The 17979-nt window shown below is 40.2% G+C and overlaps 1 protein-coding gene across 1 annotated transcript in view; it reads right to left on the bottom strand.

Moving 5' to 3' along the window:
* SMPD3 (sphingomyelin phosphodiesterase 3) overlaps nucleotides 1-13188 on the bottom strand; it is a 78397-nt gene extending 65209 nt beyond the window's left edge. The window contains exon 1 of the mRNA XM_018082379.2: nucleotides 13080-13188. The gene's annotated coding sequence lies outside the window, so the exon portion shown is untranslated. The remainder of the gene's footprint in view (nucleotides 1-13079) is intronic.
* Between the last annotated feature and the right edge of the window lie 4791 nt (nucleotides 13189-17979).

Genomic DNA, 17979 nt, shown 5'->3' with positions numbered 1-17979 from the left:
GTTAGTCACTGACTGTGACAAGCACCACTCCCAGCAAGTCAACAACCAGGGGGATTTCTCCTCGCTCCCAGGTTTCAGGAGCATGGCTCTGCCCCCATTTTTAGTTGCTAGCTATAATAGGTTTATACAGATTAGCTGCATTAGTGTTGTGTCCCTGCTAAGCTCTGATGCTGGGTTGCTAATCATCTTCTCCCCCGTTCCATGACCCTTCTTCAATACAAGTTGTTCTTGGGCTTGTTTTTTTTAACTGCCCCACTCCTGACCTTACAGACCTACTGATCTCAACATTTCAGGACACAGCTGTAGAAGGTGGAACAGGCTCTTAGTTATCTTGTTGTATCTTAAGAAATGAATGATTCTGTTACTAACTAAATCAAGCATAGTCAGGGCTATAATTCCCATTGTAAAGGCTACACAGTTAAATCGGTGTCTCTGTTTCCCAATCACATCCAGAACTGCTGTTACATTAAAAGCAAGCAAGAAAATAGAGTTACTGGTCACTATAGGTAGATTTTCTTACCTTATTTTTCCCCAATTTTCAAGTCAAACGTGGTTTTACTAGTCAATATTAGTCAATTGGAGGGAACAAACAGATGGCAATAAAACTTTCCCACCATTCTTAACAGCAAATTACTGTGGAAAACAGTGTTGACTTGTGGAGTAATCACTTCCTGTACCAGATCATGCCTGTGAATTCTGGATAGCACGGGACAGAAGGCAGAATCAAGCAGACTTAGTGCTGCTCCTCCTATCTTATAAGTAATTTCTAAGGCAAAGAATATGAAGAGCCAGCCAAGCAGCTATTTAAAGGAGAAGCTATCCCACTACTATAAACCATAGTGTAAGTAAGCTACAAATATTTCATTGCAGAGATAAAATTGTTCTGTGTGGCTGTTGGGAGGGTTAAGTATCATCTGGAAGATATGAGCACTCTCTGTTCTTGCACAATATCATTTTGTACAAAATGGCAATGGAAAGGATTTTCCTCATTAACGAACCATGATGGGAGGAAGAATGAAACTTAAGCCAGTTAATTTTTCCTGGATCATAATGTTCTTCATTTTTAGGTCATTTAAGTTCCATATTAATTCCAGAAAGATGGAGACTTTGCAATCCCCTGCTCCCTCTCTCATTACATATGTAATTGTAAAAGCTACCCTGCTGTAATAAAACATTAATCTCTGTACTTCTCATTATGGGATCCCAGACTCCCAGTGATGGATGAGCATGCAGCAGAGCACATTTCCACAGTGCACTGGAATATCACTGAGTCATCATTTGGAATAGGAAAGCACAAGGCCAGAACTTAGACTACACCTTTTTGTTTGTTTGTTTTAAACCTACGCTAAAGTAACTTCTGAGTCATATCATATACAGAGATACCTGAGATGTTATTTAGGCACAGTTGTACCCAATTGAATAATTCTGCATATATACAAATACAAGAACTTTAACTAGCTTCTGAAATGTGCCTTCCTTGCAGTGTTAAAGACAGAATTCATTATACCCAGGAACACCAGCACATGACATGGGCATAGACAAACATTATGCAGATTTAAACAAAAAAGACTGGAGAGCTACTACTTCATTGCAGTTGATATGACAGTACTTGCTTTGTAATACAGTAATGACAGAAATTAGTACACTTCTTATCTGAGGATTTATCAATGCAGTTTATTTCATCTGCAGACATGCAGAAAAAGAAATCCTGCACTTATCTTCATGCAGCTGGTGTTCAAATATAATTTCTAATGTGGATTTTTACTTCTTTTTTATGTGTTCTTTGGTTCGGGATAGCCACAGTCTACAAATATATCTGGAAGATACATGTACCTACTGACAATAGCTACTTACAACTGCTTTTAGATTAAACACAAGCAAACAAACCAGCCAACCATCCCGGACTGAAAAGGCCCATCAGCCAGCAGTTTTCACCAAACAGAAACAAACACTGCTTTCCCAGCTCTCAGGAGCCTTGGCTGGAAGCTCCAGAAAGTCTAAGCTCAAAATGACTGCGTTCTCTGAACAGAGGAGTCCTAAATCTTTAATTAACCGTGTTCACACAGAAAGTTAAATAGAGTCCCTTCAAATATCCTGCTCCTCAAAGCTCATTGCCCTGGTCATGGAAATTGCAGTGTGCATCTCAGCCAATATAAAAGTCCTAAAATCAGAACTCAGTTTCTGGAGAAACATAAGAGACTCCTTGGTCCCTTCATCTGAAAGAAAACTGGGGCCTAACTCTAGTTAGGCTACTGACCACAGCTTTTATAAGATGAATACACATAGATATCTAAATAAGATTTGTATACTGTAATCAATGCTCTGGCACATATATATATATATACACACACAAACACAGATGTATATATATTGTCAGTGAGTTCAATGCAACTTCCACAAACAGGTCTTTTAAAAGAGGGCAGAAACCAAAACAAAAATCTAAAATTTAATCCATTATTTAATCCATAATCCATATAAGTATGCAGAAATCAGTCTCTCACACACCCTACTTAGACAGAATGTGCAAATCTCCCACAACTCTGAAAACAGAAAACAAACTGCAAAATCATCCCATCTAACTTGTTGATTCTTACAAAAAGGAAGGTTTCCAGTGGGAAATCCCCATCTTTACACCAAAACACTCAAAATCAACATCACATAAGCCTCAATGGGATGGTGTTGTTTTGCCAGGCTGTGTAACTACACTAAAACACACATAGCCTTTACAGTTTATTTCCCTTCACCCTATCCAACACAAAATGTTGAGTTTCACATACCCTTCACTGTGTCCTCTTTTGTAGAGCAACACTAATATCAGTTAAATTTTTAAAAAGTGTTGGAAGTTCTAAGCCTTTAACATTCTCAGTGGTTATCCAAACTGCGACAAATATGAAGTTCTTTTACTTTCTCAATAATTATCAAACAGAAAATACAGAGTATTTTTAGAGAAAGATCTTAAGATCATGTAAACTGAAAAATAAAGGTATGAAATTCACTATCACTAGACATTATTCTCATAACAGGCTTAAAAACTACTTGCAGAAGAGTGACTGTAGGAAATGAAAGCTGCCCAAAAGAGTCATCTTCTGCAAAAGCAAATGTGCCTTATTGGGGGACAGCAGCCATCTGAGAGACCTCTGCAGTGCTTTTGGATTAAGGCTAAAGAAAAACATGGTAAGACATTTACCGTAGATAAAAAGGACACAGGAATGGCAAACTCATTATGTCTTACTATCATTCCATAAAAACTCAGCATTCATAATCTAACATGTATTACACCATAAGGATTCAAAAAACCTTGAGTTCCTTGGTATTTTACACTTCCTATCACAGTCCACCAAACAAACAAGGCAAGAGTAACCTTTTGAAAACTGCAACTTTTATGTGTATCAGATGTCTGCTTTAGTTTTTAAGTAACACTACAGTGCTCTCTTTCCCTAGATATGTTGTTTCCTCCTATTGTCTTTTAGTTCTGATTTACTAAAATTAATTGTTGTCTTTAGCACAAGCATCAGAGGTAACACATCAACATCCACCTGACATCAAGAAGCAGGGGTAAATACAGATTGTCATTAGCCAAATGCTCCACTTTTAAAATGAAAGTACTCTAAAGTGCACCTGACCTAAAAAGCATGTCCTGCTGGCAGCATAGCTCCCTGGGAAGAGATGACAGTCATTTAGCTGGGCTGTGTATCAGCAACTTCAATCCCTTACAAGTGGCTGGGTGTGGACAAAACCTATTCAAAGCAAAACCAGTCGAGGTTTAAGCACACTGAGGTTAAACAACACCTGAAGTGATACAAGACACAGCCAAATGTGTTGTGCTCTTCTTTCCCTTCAAATATATCCAAGAAATTTTAGGGGCATAGCAGGCCACACTGCTCTGACCTCTGCAAAGCAGTTATTTTTACCCTCTTCCAAAGCCAAAATACACTTTGCACAGAAGCCCTTGTGTCTTTCCATTGAAAATGGGGAAAAAAAAAAAAGAAAAAGTTGTGCAGATGATTGGCTCAGATGCCACGAGCACAACGTGTTTATACTGTAGTTACACAAAGCTACACAAGCTGAATATTCCTCACAGAAGCGTCACTTGCATGTGTTCCTTGGCCTTTGAAACTACTTTGAACGATTTTATTTCGAACTTTCTGCCAGAACACCTGTTTCTTTGTCCTTGTTCTCTTGAAGATACCAGCAGAAAAGGTCACTTGTACTAATAAATCCATGCCAGTTTAAAAGATTGGTTGTAATTAAACTGTAGAAAAGCACTATCATGAACAGAAAAACACCTAGATATTTAAAGAGCAGTTTTATATGTACAGAAAGTACTGGCAGTTTTCATATATAGGGGGACAGCACAAGGCCTCACACAACTCAAATACCTAAAACCAAAGCTAAACTTTGTGCACACTGTCTGTCATCTATAAATCAGCACGTTTTCTGCAGATAATTCATAAGAATTTCTATAAGCAGAAGGAAACAATTTCAACATTCCACACAGAGAAAACATGAAGTAACATCAAGGAAAGAATCCAGATCTCCCAGTTCCTAAATTTTACATTCAGTACATCAGGTCTCTTCAGTTTTTCTAAGGACCACAGTTTAACATAAAGATAGTTTAAGCTGAGTAAATTCACCTCCCCAAAACTTAATTACAATTAAATTTCACTGTTTTATACAACGAGGACTAAGAGTAAGAAGAAAGGGGAAAAAAAAAAAGCTGAAATTATTATTTTGCTTTTGTCTGAAAAACAACAGTTTTTTTCAGAAGTCAGATTTATAGCAAAGGAAAATGAAGAATTGTGAAGCTAATAATGGAGCAGAACTAATTTCCGAAACCAGCAAAATCTTTCAAACGGGATTTATTAAGGAGACAAAAGCATGCTACACTGAATGCTATCTCTAATAAGGATTAGAAATAGGAAACCCTCATGTAAATTCTGCTTTTCTAGTTAGTGTTCAATCTGTCTCTACAGAAATCTGCCAGTTCTATGAGATGTCACGACTAAAGTGAGAAAAGGTATAACGTGTCTTAGGTAAAAGTACTCCTCTGGTGATGTAACACTTGAAAACACCTCATTTCTGATTTAAAACAGTACACCAAAGACACTAGAACCAATAAGAACAGTTTTAACGTTATCTTTTCTTTTTTAATTTTTCAGTGCCCTGCAGTAAAGAATAAAGAATACAATGGTAATTATCAATAGGCAAAAATTCAGGATGTGAAATACTGATAAAGTTTGATATAGCTGTAATTAAACTTCTAATACTCAGAATCAAACAAAAAAATCTCTACTACAAACTAAAAATGTCTTATTTCCCCATGTATTCTCTTCTCCCTCTCTAGAGTGTTTTCTATTCTCTCTCAATGTTTCTGACAAAAACATGAAACAGCTTGGTCATACAATAGGGTAGTTCCACAGACATTTCAAAGAACACTTAAATATTAAGAAGCTGCAAATACAGTCTAGCAACAAACACTTTTACAAGTATTTATGCCCTTTAATCTTTTGCAAATTCTTCTAGTTCTGAAAGTTGGAGTGATACATCAGCTTATTTCAAGGTTTTTATTGGTTGATTATTTGACTTTAAAAGCAAAGGGCAGATTTAGGTCAGATATTCATTTATTATTTCCTTTATTTAAAACTTTATATAAAAAAGTCATCAAAATGGTCCAGGAGAAAAAACTCAGTCAAAGGAAACTATTTTGGAATCCAGATCTCTGATAAACAAGCTGCATATGGCAAACCAGCTGTTAGCTGCACACCTAAGTAATTCCCAGCTAGCTGCTCATCTTATCCATCAGCTGCACTTCCTCCAGTTCCACACTAAACCTGGAAGTCAGGCTTCCTACTCTGGAATCAGCACTATCATCCCAAAGGACTCTGTGCTACGTTTGTAGCTAGTAACCAGGCACTGTTTGCTGCCAAACACCAGCAAAATAAGCACTAACAGCATAAGCCACATCAGTTCTGTCTTCAGGCAGAAAGGTTTGCAGCCTCACTGGAGCCCAACCATCTCAGAAGAGAACAGCTAAGTACACTGCAGTCCTTCCTAACAGCAAGCAAACAGAACACAGGAGCAGTCAGGGCTTTCCACTGGGCTTCCTCATCCTCTCACTGCTCTAAGAGCTGCCATGGACTCCCAAGTGACCTAAACATTAGAGGTTTATTTCCAATGAGAAACTGTAACTGGGGAAAATATCTATTATGCACGAGGCAGTCAGGTCACAGTTCTGCCTAGGAAGCAATAAAATCACTTGTCAATATTTTCCAGAACCACAGAAGACAACCTATAAGCATTATGTCCATTTATTAGGACCCAAATCCCACTTTATTTCATCATGAGTTATTCAGGCCAGACCACGAATGCAATGACGAGACAATGGGATGAAGACTCTACTTGCAAAATAGGTTGGATGCTTCTTCTCCTAAAGTCCTAATGGGACACAGATTCTTCCAGAGTCACATCATCCTGTATTAGTCATTCCCTAGAGGAGGAGATGTGCTTTGGGAGGAGGAGGAATGACAACAAACAAAAACACTCGTGCAGGTTATCGTTTATTCCTGCTTTACTAAATAAAGTACTGAGTAGCATTTTGTAACAGCAGAATTAAAAAAAAAAAAAAGTAAAACCACTAAAATATTTCTTTTGTTCAAAAAACATCTATGCACAACACTCAGCTTGTACACACACTTCTGAAATTTCCAAGAAATGTCAACATTTTGTTCCAATCACATGTGGCAGCAGAAACTCAGCAGTTTCATTTTCCTGATGGCAAAGTTTGTGGGCAGAGTTTGGGGAAGGCTGTGGCATAGAGATGGACAATTAAACAGCCATCAATTCCCCATGCAGTACAGTAGAAAAAAAAATCTAGCATTCCTTTTAATTTAACTCCTAGTATACTTTTTTCTTCTAAGGTTCCAGCAAATTGTAGGAATATTAATTCTCTTAAAATAAAATATAGTCTGTCAAGGACTCTACTCCCCATGGCCAAAGAGATGAGCTGGAAATCTGTACCATGCAGGTCCTAAAGACAGTGATAGACAATACAGAGAGAAAAACTAAGAGGAAAAATTATAAAGTTAAGGCACTTATTTGGGGTTATAAAGTATAACTTTGTTCTCAAAAATTTCATCAAGTCAACAATACTGGAGAAGTATATATGTCTTACAAATGTTAATCTACATACATGTACGTCCTTCTGGTAGGGGTTGTTCTCTGCTGGTCATGGTTTATATAAGTCACCCATCAGCGATTTAAGCTTTTGAAGTTATGAATAATATTTCTGTACAGTCTTAAGGAGCTAATAGTACCTTTGGCCAAAGGATTATTTAATATTTTATAAGGAACATAAGACAAATAAAAATAAATAACACCTTTCACATCTTTAATTACTGAAAGCTACAGGGATTCACATGGAATTTTTCAAGGTAATAGAGCACAACCGGTGCTCATAGCTCCATTAGAAACATTTATATGCAAAACACTCCTTTTTCCAATCATGAATTTCTTTTAAGATTCATTATTGCCCTATAGTACTTTTGTCTGAAAAGAGACTCTGGGGAGATGACAGTTTCTTTGGTTAGCATTGTTGTAGCTGACAGAATGCATAAAAGGCAAAATGCTTTTTCTCCAGCTTTCAGCCCGAGCCAATCAAATGCAGAAATTCTCAGCCTCTTCTCATCTCGAATTCTGGATTTTGAAATTTACAGAATAATTGTAGCTTTCCAGCACAGAATCATTTTGTCACATAGCCCAATCTAGCTGGCATAAATGCTGCTGGTGCCCTAAATACCATTAATACATCAGCCTGATCAAAAATCATTGCATATTGTTAGCATTAATGCACATTTCATTATGAAGAAATGATCTCTGAAGGCACCCTACACTTACCTTCCTATCAAAAAATAATTTATACCTGGAAATGGGGGGTTTTTTCCTCTCTCTTCAGCTGGTATTTTAGGCCCCTAACTGGATTTCTGAGCCCTACTGTGTTAAACACTTGTACAAAAAGTCAGTCTCTGTATTGAAGAGCTTACAGAATCTTTCATTTTATTTTTAGACAACTGAATAAAGTGACTGGAAAGTACAAGTGAACATCATAATGTGGACTGTTTAATCACTGTAAAGTCTTTATAGATATCACAGCAAATGAGAGTTTCAAAATTATGGGCTTGAAAGGAAGAAAGGTGACCTCAAAGGATATTTAGAGCCAGCTTCTTCTAAACACAAGGAAAGGTAAAACAAAAGAGGACTGTTAGAAAGCTTGATAAATAAACTATTGAGACACTTTGCTCATTTGTAGTTCAGAATAAAACTAACAGCAAGTGAGGCAGAGCCCAGCTAAGCAGCTGGGAGAAGCTGGAAAGCTCCTGTCACTGTGTACCCAAGGGGTACCAGGAGAACCACAGAGAGGCTGACTCAGGAACCAGGCAAACACCCTGAGCAGCACTGATGGCAGCTGCACACAACTCCATCAACCTTCAGAAAGGAGGGGGTTTTTCTCAGTTTGGGAGAAGTCTGGAATTTGGGAAGCCTTTTTGATGGTACTTTCTGGTTTTGCTTCAGTTCAATGCAAGATACTGCGACAAGTCTAAGGGCAACTGCATTTAACATCACCCAGGAGTTCAATACTTAAAAAAACCCTCAAGCATTTATTTCATTAACAGCAGCACTTCAAGCTACACCTATACTGTCTCTTCACCCCTGGGTCATCAGGTCTTTTAAAGCCCCATGAATTGAGAAGCCATCCAGAAAATAAAGGTCTATAAAAGTCAAGACAACATAAGTACCAGAAAAATACTTCATCATATACTGGGACAGAAGAAAAGCCAGCATTGGGCAGGCAGTATAACTGGCCCAAGTGTGCAAACAGCACAGACACCTGAGCTGGCACCAGTTCAAGGGAACGCAGCCACATGGGGTGCCTCAACCCAGTATGGACAACAGGACACACAAAGAACTGAGTTAACACAGTCCTGGGGGTGAGGCAACAACCTGTGCCTCTCTCAGGCTCTGCCACCTTCCCAGCAGTCTGGCACATCCCCTGCCAGCCCAGCAATGCTGTGCTCCAGCAGTGCTGCTCTGCACTGCTCAGCAAGGCACCACCAGCCAGCCCTGCTCACCAGGAACTGCAGCCATCTGTTTGCCTCTGCCAGGCCCCACTGAAACCATCTCTGACATCAGCACTGTCTCCATAGCACCTAGAAAACTTCTGTGACTTTTTCCAGCATTAAAGCAAACCAGAGCATAAAACTGGACAAATTTAAATGCAAGATGACATTTAATAATTTAATAAACTACTCCAGATGCAAGAAGTAACTATGTGCAAGTCCATTTTTCATTTCTTCACAGAAATCATGACTTAGCCACTGTGAATCTGCACCAGGAAGGACTGCTTTGCAGTTCTTCCCACCTGCTCTATGTGTTTTCACTGTACCCTTTGCACTGACATCTGGCACCTCAAGCAGCCCTGCATAGTCAACTAAACGAAGGAATTGATGCAACTAAAAACTTATGTAGCAGCAGTGATTTGCACAATCTTAAAACTGAGCATGTGTCTGCATGCCCAAAGTACTACACTGTACCACAGAATGCCACACTGCAGCTGACAGCATCACAATCTTTACGGGACTACTTGTAGGCAAATTGGTAGAAGGGCAGAAAGAGGATCTAAATGGAATTCACTATCACCTGCTGTTCTCCCAGTCAGCAATCTTACCATTCACATGCCACTGGATCCCTTCCTCTGTCAGAGGTACCTCAACTTTGAGATATATCCTCTGAAAAGAATGGGCAGGTTTTGCCTCTGTTTCTACCTGTTTTCTTAGATTTCACTCTTTGCTGTACCAAAAGGAGTTATTTGCTTGCTGCACATGTTTATTCCATTTTCTCTGGCCACCAGTCTTCTGTGGGTCTGTTTTTTCTTTAGAATGAAAATACTCATCCATTTGAAGCAGAGTTAAACTATTCAATACAATGTAACCCCTGTGGACTCTGCCTCCTATGGAGGGTTATCACCCTCCTCTCAAGCGTTCAGTTCACTGCAACCCCAGAGCAGCCTCAGTAGTGATCCTGCTGCACACAGCAGCTTCCCTAAAAATGTATCCTGTAAGATCCCTTAACAGCCAGTCTCACAAAATTCTACTCACACAAGAGAAAGGACATTTTGGAAAAGCAGATAAAGTCAGTTTCTAATATCTTAAACCACAGAAGACAATCAAATTGATTAAATACCAAATATTTATTTTGCTAGTATTTCTGTTTTCTAGAGCACATTTGATGCCAAATATTTTATCTTCAAAACTAAAAGCACAGTCAGCACTAAAGCAGAAAATATGCTTCCATGTTAGATTTTTTTGAACTGTAGCTTAGACATTCTCACAAGTTCAGTAAACGTTAGGATGCCAAACTGCTTGACCTTGTTTCAGTACAGGTGCTATGCAGTACATGGAACTATAGAAATTGTAGGTATCTGCATCTGAGACAAATTCCAGAGACAGCACAGCGATGCCTAGCAGCAGCACTGCCTGGGGACTCTTTCAAAGAAGGCACTTATGAAAAATGGCCTTTTGATAGATATCAGTGTAGTAAATTTTTTTTTCCTTTTGCCTCATTTAAAATCCTTGCTACACTGCTCTGGGTATGTACCCTTCATTACTAGGTCACTTCTTACCTTCATGCCTGTAATTGGAGAGTAATGATGCCATAATGGGCTCACAATGTCAGTGAGGTGCAAGCTGAATCAAAATCAGTATATTAGCCTCACCAAATTAAATCTGAATTTGCAGAAGCATATTCAAGGGATACAGATGTAAAACAGAGCTAAGTTATCCCCCCCACCCCAAAAGCGTGACAAAGGAAACTGAGTCTCATCATAAGCACATCAAATATTCTCTGTCCAAAATGAGATTTCTTTAACCCTGGGAAAGGAGCTTTTTGAACCACACAGCATGTACTGGTTCTGCCTTGCAACTTCCATGTTCAAGTTCTACACTTAAAAAATAACCAAAGCAGGAGATGAAACATTAGCAACTGCTCCATGACATTGAGATGGATAAGTACAGAGACTCTGCCACACTGACCTCAGAACACACGTTAGCCTGGAGAAGGGGAGGCTCAGGGGACACCTCATCACTCTCTACAAGACAGGAGGTCGTAGCCAGCTGGAGGTTGGTCTCCCCTCCCAGGCAGTGATCAGTTAGACAAGAGGGCATGGTCTTCAGCTCTGCCAGGGGAGGTTCAGGTCAGACATTAGGAAGAAATTCTTTACAGAGAGGGTAACCAGGCATGGGCTGCCCAGGGAGGGGGTGGATTCTCTGTCCCTGGAGGTGTTTAAGGTGAGACTGGAAGTGACATCAGTGCCATGGGCTGGGAACCACGGTGGGGTTGGACCAAGGGTTGGGCTGGATGATCTTAGAGGTCTTTTCCAACCTATGATTACACGTGTTTATCAGTGTGCACATCTGCAACAGGAGAAGGACAAACTCCAGAACTTCATGCCCACACCTAACAAGGAACACAAGAATACTTCTCAAAGCCCAATCAAAACTGTATTAAACTTACTTGCACTTGACACCAGCAAACAGAACAATGCCCTAAGCAGCCAGTAAAATACAGTGTCCATTCAGCCACAAATGGAAGGGCCTGGACCTGGAGCTCACAGAGAGGGGACTGTGCTCAGGGGCCAGTTCTCTGCATGCAAGTTATTTCAATCTCTACAATCACCATTTAATTTTTTTAAAAGCCTAGAATTTGCTTCAGCTAACACTGGCAATATAGAAATAACATGATGCCTTAAGTCTCCAGTTCAGTTTTATGACAGGTCTGTAAAGCAGGTACCTCAACAATTCATCTCTTTTCCCTTATCACGTTTATGTGAATGTCTCTGAATCCTACTGCTCTGAGAGTTATTGAATTAAATGTAACCATTTTCAGCCTATGTTCATTTGTTTGTCAGAGGTTCACTCAGCTATAAGTGCAACACTGGCTTATAGACAGATACCCCATAGCTCCTACATGAAAATTACAGTATCATTGTCTACTTATCCTGGATTATTGAAAGTCCTTATTTCAACTGTGCAAGCACTGTACAAAAGAAGTACTCTGTGGGCAAATATATAGCTCTGTTTTGATTTGTTTAGTCTTTCCTTTTTTCGCCTCAAAAGTCCACAGAAACTTATTAGTTTGTTTCTTCAGTTGCAACAATTAATAATTCATTTTTCAGACAGTGATTTTTTAAGGGATCAAAGACAAGGCCAAAACATCGTACAAAAAGACACTAAAATAATTTCAAATAAAATTAATTATTCAAAAACGTAACTAAAACTCTTCCACAGTGCCTGAATCTGCAATAGTAAGTCACATAACTAGCCAGAAAGACCACATGAATCAATATGACCACCCTTTAACAGCTCTGCCAGTATAAAGGATGGCTGATGGCTGATTTAAATAAGTTTCTTTCCAACACAAAACATTCATTTTGTTTGAACTACAACTATTTTAACATAGGACTCAACACTGCTAAATCAAAGTCAGTAGGAATTGCATCATTGATTACAGGGATAGAGCATCAAAATGGTTATCCCAGGCTGCAGGTCAGAAAGCAGCACACCTCTAGAAGCAGTTGTGGTACCTCAGAACTCACAACACTACTAACAATTGCTACAGTAAATTTTAATTAAAGCATTTTCCTCTTGTAGTTTCCTCAACACATGACATTTTTGCACTCATAACCTGCAGCTTTCCTTTCCCAAAAGCTAATGCTTTAAATAAACACATCCAGAACAGAGGTAGCAAAACAAAAGCTTTTTTCACTGTTAAGTCCTAGAAAATTATTTGCCTGCACATGTCAGAAAGCTCACCCCTGTCTTACTCCTACTCAGTTTTGGGGTACTGAATTGAGTGGGGGTTGCTGTATAGCTTGTTTCTTTACTTTTTTAAGTGTTATTACTGCCCTCACAGCATTCTAAGATCGTCATGCCTAGCTACAGAGACCAGATTTTCAACAGATCAGTTCAGTTAGGCACAAAATCAAAATGGACAAATCTTCACAAGAGCTCAGAACAGTCAGTACTAACCTCTTTTGAACATCTGCCCCAATTATAGATGCCAAGTACTTGAAAACCTGGCTCCAAGCTCTTAAAAATCCATTTTCATATGCTCGAAACCCATACTACAGCCAACAAAGGGACTCCTGACACTGGTTTTTCTACCAGGGGAGAAGCAAGACAAGAGGTAACCTAGAACAGAGGGTAAATCTACTGAATAAATGCACTTCAAATGACAAAGCTTACTACTACTACGTTTAGTGGCACAGTCCAGTTTTGGGTGTAGCTCCTTTTTTATTTATATATTAGCCTGTCTGAGCCAGAACTGAACACCCTTCCATTTCCTCATGGTGTCAGCCTGAGGTGTTGCTAGGGACAGCAGACAAGGGCCAGAACAATGAGCTGGTCAAAAGAAAGTGTAGCTATCCCTCACACCTTTCTCTTCCTGTAACCAAATCAGGTTCAATGCACGTGAATTAACTGAGTTTACAAACCTGGGGGAAAAAAGACAAAACCAGAATATTCATCCAACTGTAAATTTATACGGCTGTGAAAGAGAACATAACCATTTGCTATTTCAGTGGGCTAGAATGTTATCACTTAGCTTTAACACATACTCCAGGAATCACTTCCTAAAAGAAATTGTTGTGCAAAATGAGATTGAATTATACATTTTGAAGCTTTCACACCTTTGAACTTTCATATAAAATATGAAATAATAAGGCCAAAATTCTGCCCTCAGCACAATTCTTTGTCCTGAAGATATGAATAAAAGTTGTTCTTCTATTGGAGTTTCTTTGAGGATATTTGAATTTGCAGTACAATAGTTGTTCACACTTCTATGTTAAAATATAAAACTGAAATGACAGTTTTGGCCAATTCATACAGTTATTACACTAAAAAGTCAGTTTCCATTAGTTCCCTGAACTGCCATACAGAAAAAGTAGAATCATCACTTATTTTTTGCTGTGATCAGATCTATATGGAGAAGTCTCCAAGCATTTGTTAAGGAACTCTTGCCTCTAAAACATGTGCATGACATCAAACGTAGAAGCGTTTGGCTTTTTACTTCTACCACCTGTCCTGATAATTTAAACATGTTATTTTCTTAACACAAACTATATTTACGGCAGTTTCAAATACAGACTTCTCAAAGAGGCAATGTTAATTCTAGCTTATCTAAACACAGATAATTCTTATGAGAAAACACAAACATCAGGGACTTAATGTAAAAACCTTCTAATACCCTAGCGTATAATTACATTATTCATTAGCAAGTGACTTCAAGTGGGTGTAATTTAATGTTTACTTCCTGTCCCTTGAGCAAACACAACACAGAATAGCTAATCAATTTGATCCCAAGATTCTAAAGTCTCAATAAAATCTGGTAGAGCTCACCCCAGGCTGCCCTCGAGGATCAAGAGTGCTTATCCAACTCAGAGGTTCACTCACTTAAGGGGGAGGATGGCAGATCCACGTGCCTCCTGCGCTGTCAGCATTTCTCGGTAAATTCAACCGAAAGAAATTGTCCTGCAAGACTTACTTATCACTTGCTGTTGCCCTTGCCCAATTCCGTGTTTTGTGCGCTGGGCTGGTCCCTGTGAGGTGCCCTGAAAAGGGGCACACGCACCCCGAGCCTCACCTCGCACCTCCCTGCGCTGAACCTGGCACAGGCCGCTGGCTTCGGCCTCACCCGGGACCGTCCGTCAGGAGCTGCACACTGGCAAGCAAAAAAACCCAAAAGACAAAGCCTATTAAAACAACGCTTATTTAGAAACAAATTATTTAATAAAACATTCAATTACTTAATAAAGCTTCTGCCATTCAAACACCTTTTTTTCCTCCATGCTGCCCAGCAGGGTTAATTCCCAATGGCAACACTGGAGAAAGTGCCCTGAGGCCTTTCCAAGGAAAACCCCCACGCTGAGGAGCGAGGTGACCCACGGGAGCTTTACAGGCAGAAATCCCGCGGCACCGCCCGCGCCTCACCGCTCACCGGCCCGTCTCAGCTGCCGCTCTCGCTGGGCTGGTCCGGGCCTCTTCCCTGCCCGTCCCTGTCTCTCTCCCGTGCGGTTTCCCACGGCCGAGGTGCTCTCCCTGGGCTGGTCCGGCCCTTTCCCTGCCCGTCCCTGCCCGTCCCTGCCCGTCCCTCTCTCCCGCGCGGTCCCACGGCCGAGGGAGGCCCGCGCGCCCTCAGGGGCCGCTAACGGCGCGCGCGCCCCGGCACGTGCGGGCAGCGGGCCCGCGTTCCCGCCGCGCGCTCTCCATTGGCTGCTCGGGGCGGGGGCGGGGCCGCGCCGTGAGGGGCGGCGGCGCTGAGGGGACAGTCAGAGGTGGCCGTGCTGCTGCTCTGGGAAGGGCGAAGGGGCAGCTGGTGTTTTCCTCCAGGCGATGTATTATCTGTACGTTATTCTCCTCAATGCTGTATTTGTTTGGAGGTATTGAACGTTGGCTCCAGAAGTAAAGTGTCGGTGCCCTCTTGACAAACAGCCTCACTTTTCCCTTACCTGTATCTTAACAATGCTTCGCAACAAACTTTTAACAACACGGTCTTTATACCTGGGAAAAGATGCCTTAACTGATTATGATGACTAAGCTCTGCCATCTTTACTGGTGCCAAACTGCCTGGCTGGCTTGCCGGCCATTTGCCCACTTGTGCCAGTTCCTAACCTGGGGAGTGACTGCAGAATGGACTCGGGACTGAGCGAGGGCCTGGCAGAAGTTGCCCTGCCTGGAGCAGCCGATAATCCTCTCTGGGTGTAGGATGGCTGCTCCTGTTACCTATTGCCTTCTGGCACTTTTGTTACCTGGCCTCTCCCTGTGGCAGCACTGGCTTTCCTGCTGCCTCCTGGCAGAACTGGAATGCAACAAAAAGCTAGGAAAGGGAAACTTGAGGTGGCCTGAGTAAGAAGGGAAATACCATGAAACTGTGTTTTAATTCCTGCTATATCTGTAGCTAAGTGGCAAGGCTTGAGGCATTGGGAGGGGTGTTGAGCTCTGTCAGCTCTCTGTGAGCCTGTTTCCAACTAATGGAAAAGGCATTCAATTGGTACACGGGTTCTCTGTAGTTTTCAGAGAGAATGGCTTCATCTAAGACTTGCACCACCTGGTTCTCTAAAATAGCTTAATAGTAAATTTAGGTTGTCTTGCTTATGCTGATTCTTAAACTGTTTGGATTTTCTTCTCTGAACTGTAAACATATTAATTATTTTGATCAGTTACATTGACTTATTTTTGTCATTCTGATTATCAGTTTTATTCTCATTATGACATTACTGGTTTGTTTACATCTATTTTGTGTACCTAAAAGTCTGAGATGGGTACTTCATAATTATGTTGGCTTTTTGCATTAATGTGTGATCTATAATGTTTTGGAGCCATTCCATACTGTTTATTCAATTAGTTTGCCTGGTTTGTGTATTAAAAATCTTTCTGCATCTTGGAAAGTAATCTAATTTTCTATATACCAGAAAGATAATCTTATTCTGTAAGAAATTTGACATGATTTTCAATATTCTATTTGTCCAGGCCATAGCTGTTTTTCTTCTGCAGGAGTGGTCAAAGACTCATCAGTGCTTAAAGAGTTTCAGGAGAGCTGTCTTCAGCAATGAGCTTTTTTCTTGAACTGTACAGCTTAAACACTAATTATACAGCACATGCTTGATGAAAACAGCATGTACTGAAGCGTATATCTGTGTAGTAATGCTAAACACAGAAACACCATCACAGAACTCAAAAGAAGGATGCAGTTTTCATCTTGTTCTCAATGAATGGCAGCAGTAATAGGCTGGAAAAGTCATAAGAAAAAGTAACTTGGCTAACAGAAAGTCAATATAGAAACTTTTTTTAACATTTAGGTGCTTATTTTGGGTATTATACACCTCCTTTTTGTCAGAACTATTTCTTCTTACAATGGAATCAAAATTTGAGATCAATTTTCATGAGAACTTGTGACACCTCCCAATGCCTGAAAAACTCTTCAGTTCTCAAACTTGTTCTTCCTACAACCTCTGCCTCCCATGCATTTAAGTCACTCTATTTCCAACAATATGTTATGGCCAAATTTTTCAGGATTTTGTTTCTTGTCAATGTAAAGAGAAGTGGATTGTACTAAAAATATTTGAAAGTATGCAGAAACTTGACTGCAAATATTTAGTGGGTCTCAAGATGCAGGTGTTGGAGTTGACTGTTATGAATGGAATCTTACTGATAGTAAATTTGTAGCTGTGAGAAATGCAAACTTTGTGGAAACTATTTTCCTCTTAGTAGACCTGTTTAAATCAGGGGGAAGGGGTGGGGTGATGTCACAATTCGTAGCTTCTGACACCGCTTTTCATATTGAATACTAAGAGCTAACTTTTTGCAAATGAATTCTAGGTGATAGAATTATCTTTTCAGTGCTAATGTCTATTGAGTATTTTCTGTACTGACATGTAAAATCTTTTTTTCTCACTTGTATAATTTGATGTCTCTGTACTATTTGCTGCTGGTTTTTTCAGGTAATGTATGACCTTTTAATCATTCCATTGTCTATTTGCTTCTGCACTGGTACTGAACTGTCAGGCTTGGGGCCTTATCCATTGCCTGCAGTTCTGCACCTCATCCACATTTTACAGAAACTGTTGGAATTGCGTGAGTCCTCTCCCTTCACTTACGTGCTTGGCAGCAGCTCCTTCATGGGTAGAGCTGTTGTTTTTCCTCTCTACTGAATGTTCCAGCTCTGGCAGTGTCAGTTCCTTCACCAGCCATCTGTCTTGCTGGCTCACTCACTATCTTAACAGCTCTCCTTCTCAGACTAGATGTAAGTCCTAGGGAGTATGCCATCAGATGTTAATTTTTTATTCAGAAGCTTTTAACACAGTTGTTGCTGCACACAAATACCCTATATTTCAATCCTCTCTATTCAGTCCTTGGCAATTGGTTGCTTTTT

The sequence above is a fragment of the Manacus vitellinus genome, unplaced genomic scaffold, assembly GCF_001715985.3.
Source record: "Manacus vitellinus isolate BGI_N305 unplaced genomic scaffold, ASM171598v3 scaffold_10_pilon, whole genome shotgun sequence".
NCBI lineage: Eukaryota > Metazoa > Chordata > Aves > Passeriformes > Pipridae > Manacus > Manacus vitellinus.
Note: the sequence above shows the minus strand (reverse complement) of the source record. Positions and strands in the feature narration are given on the sequence as shown.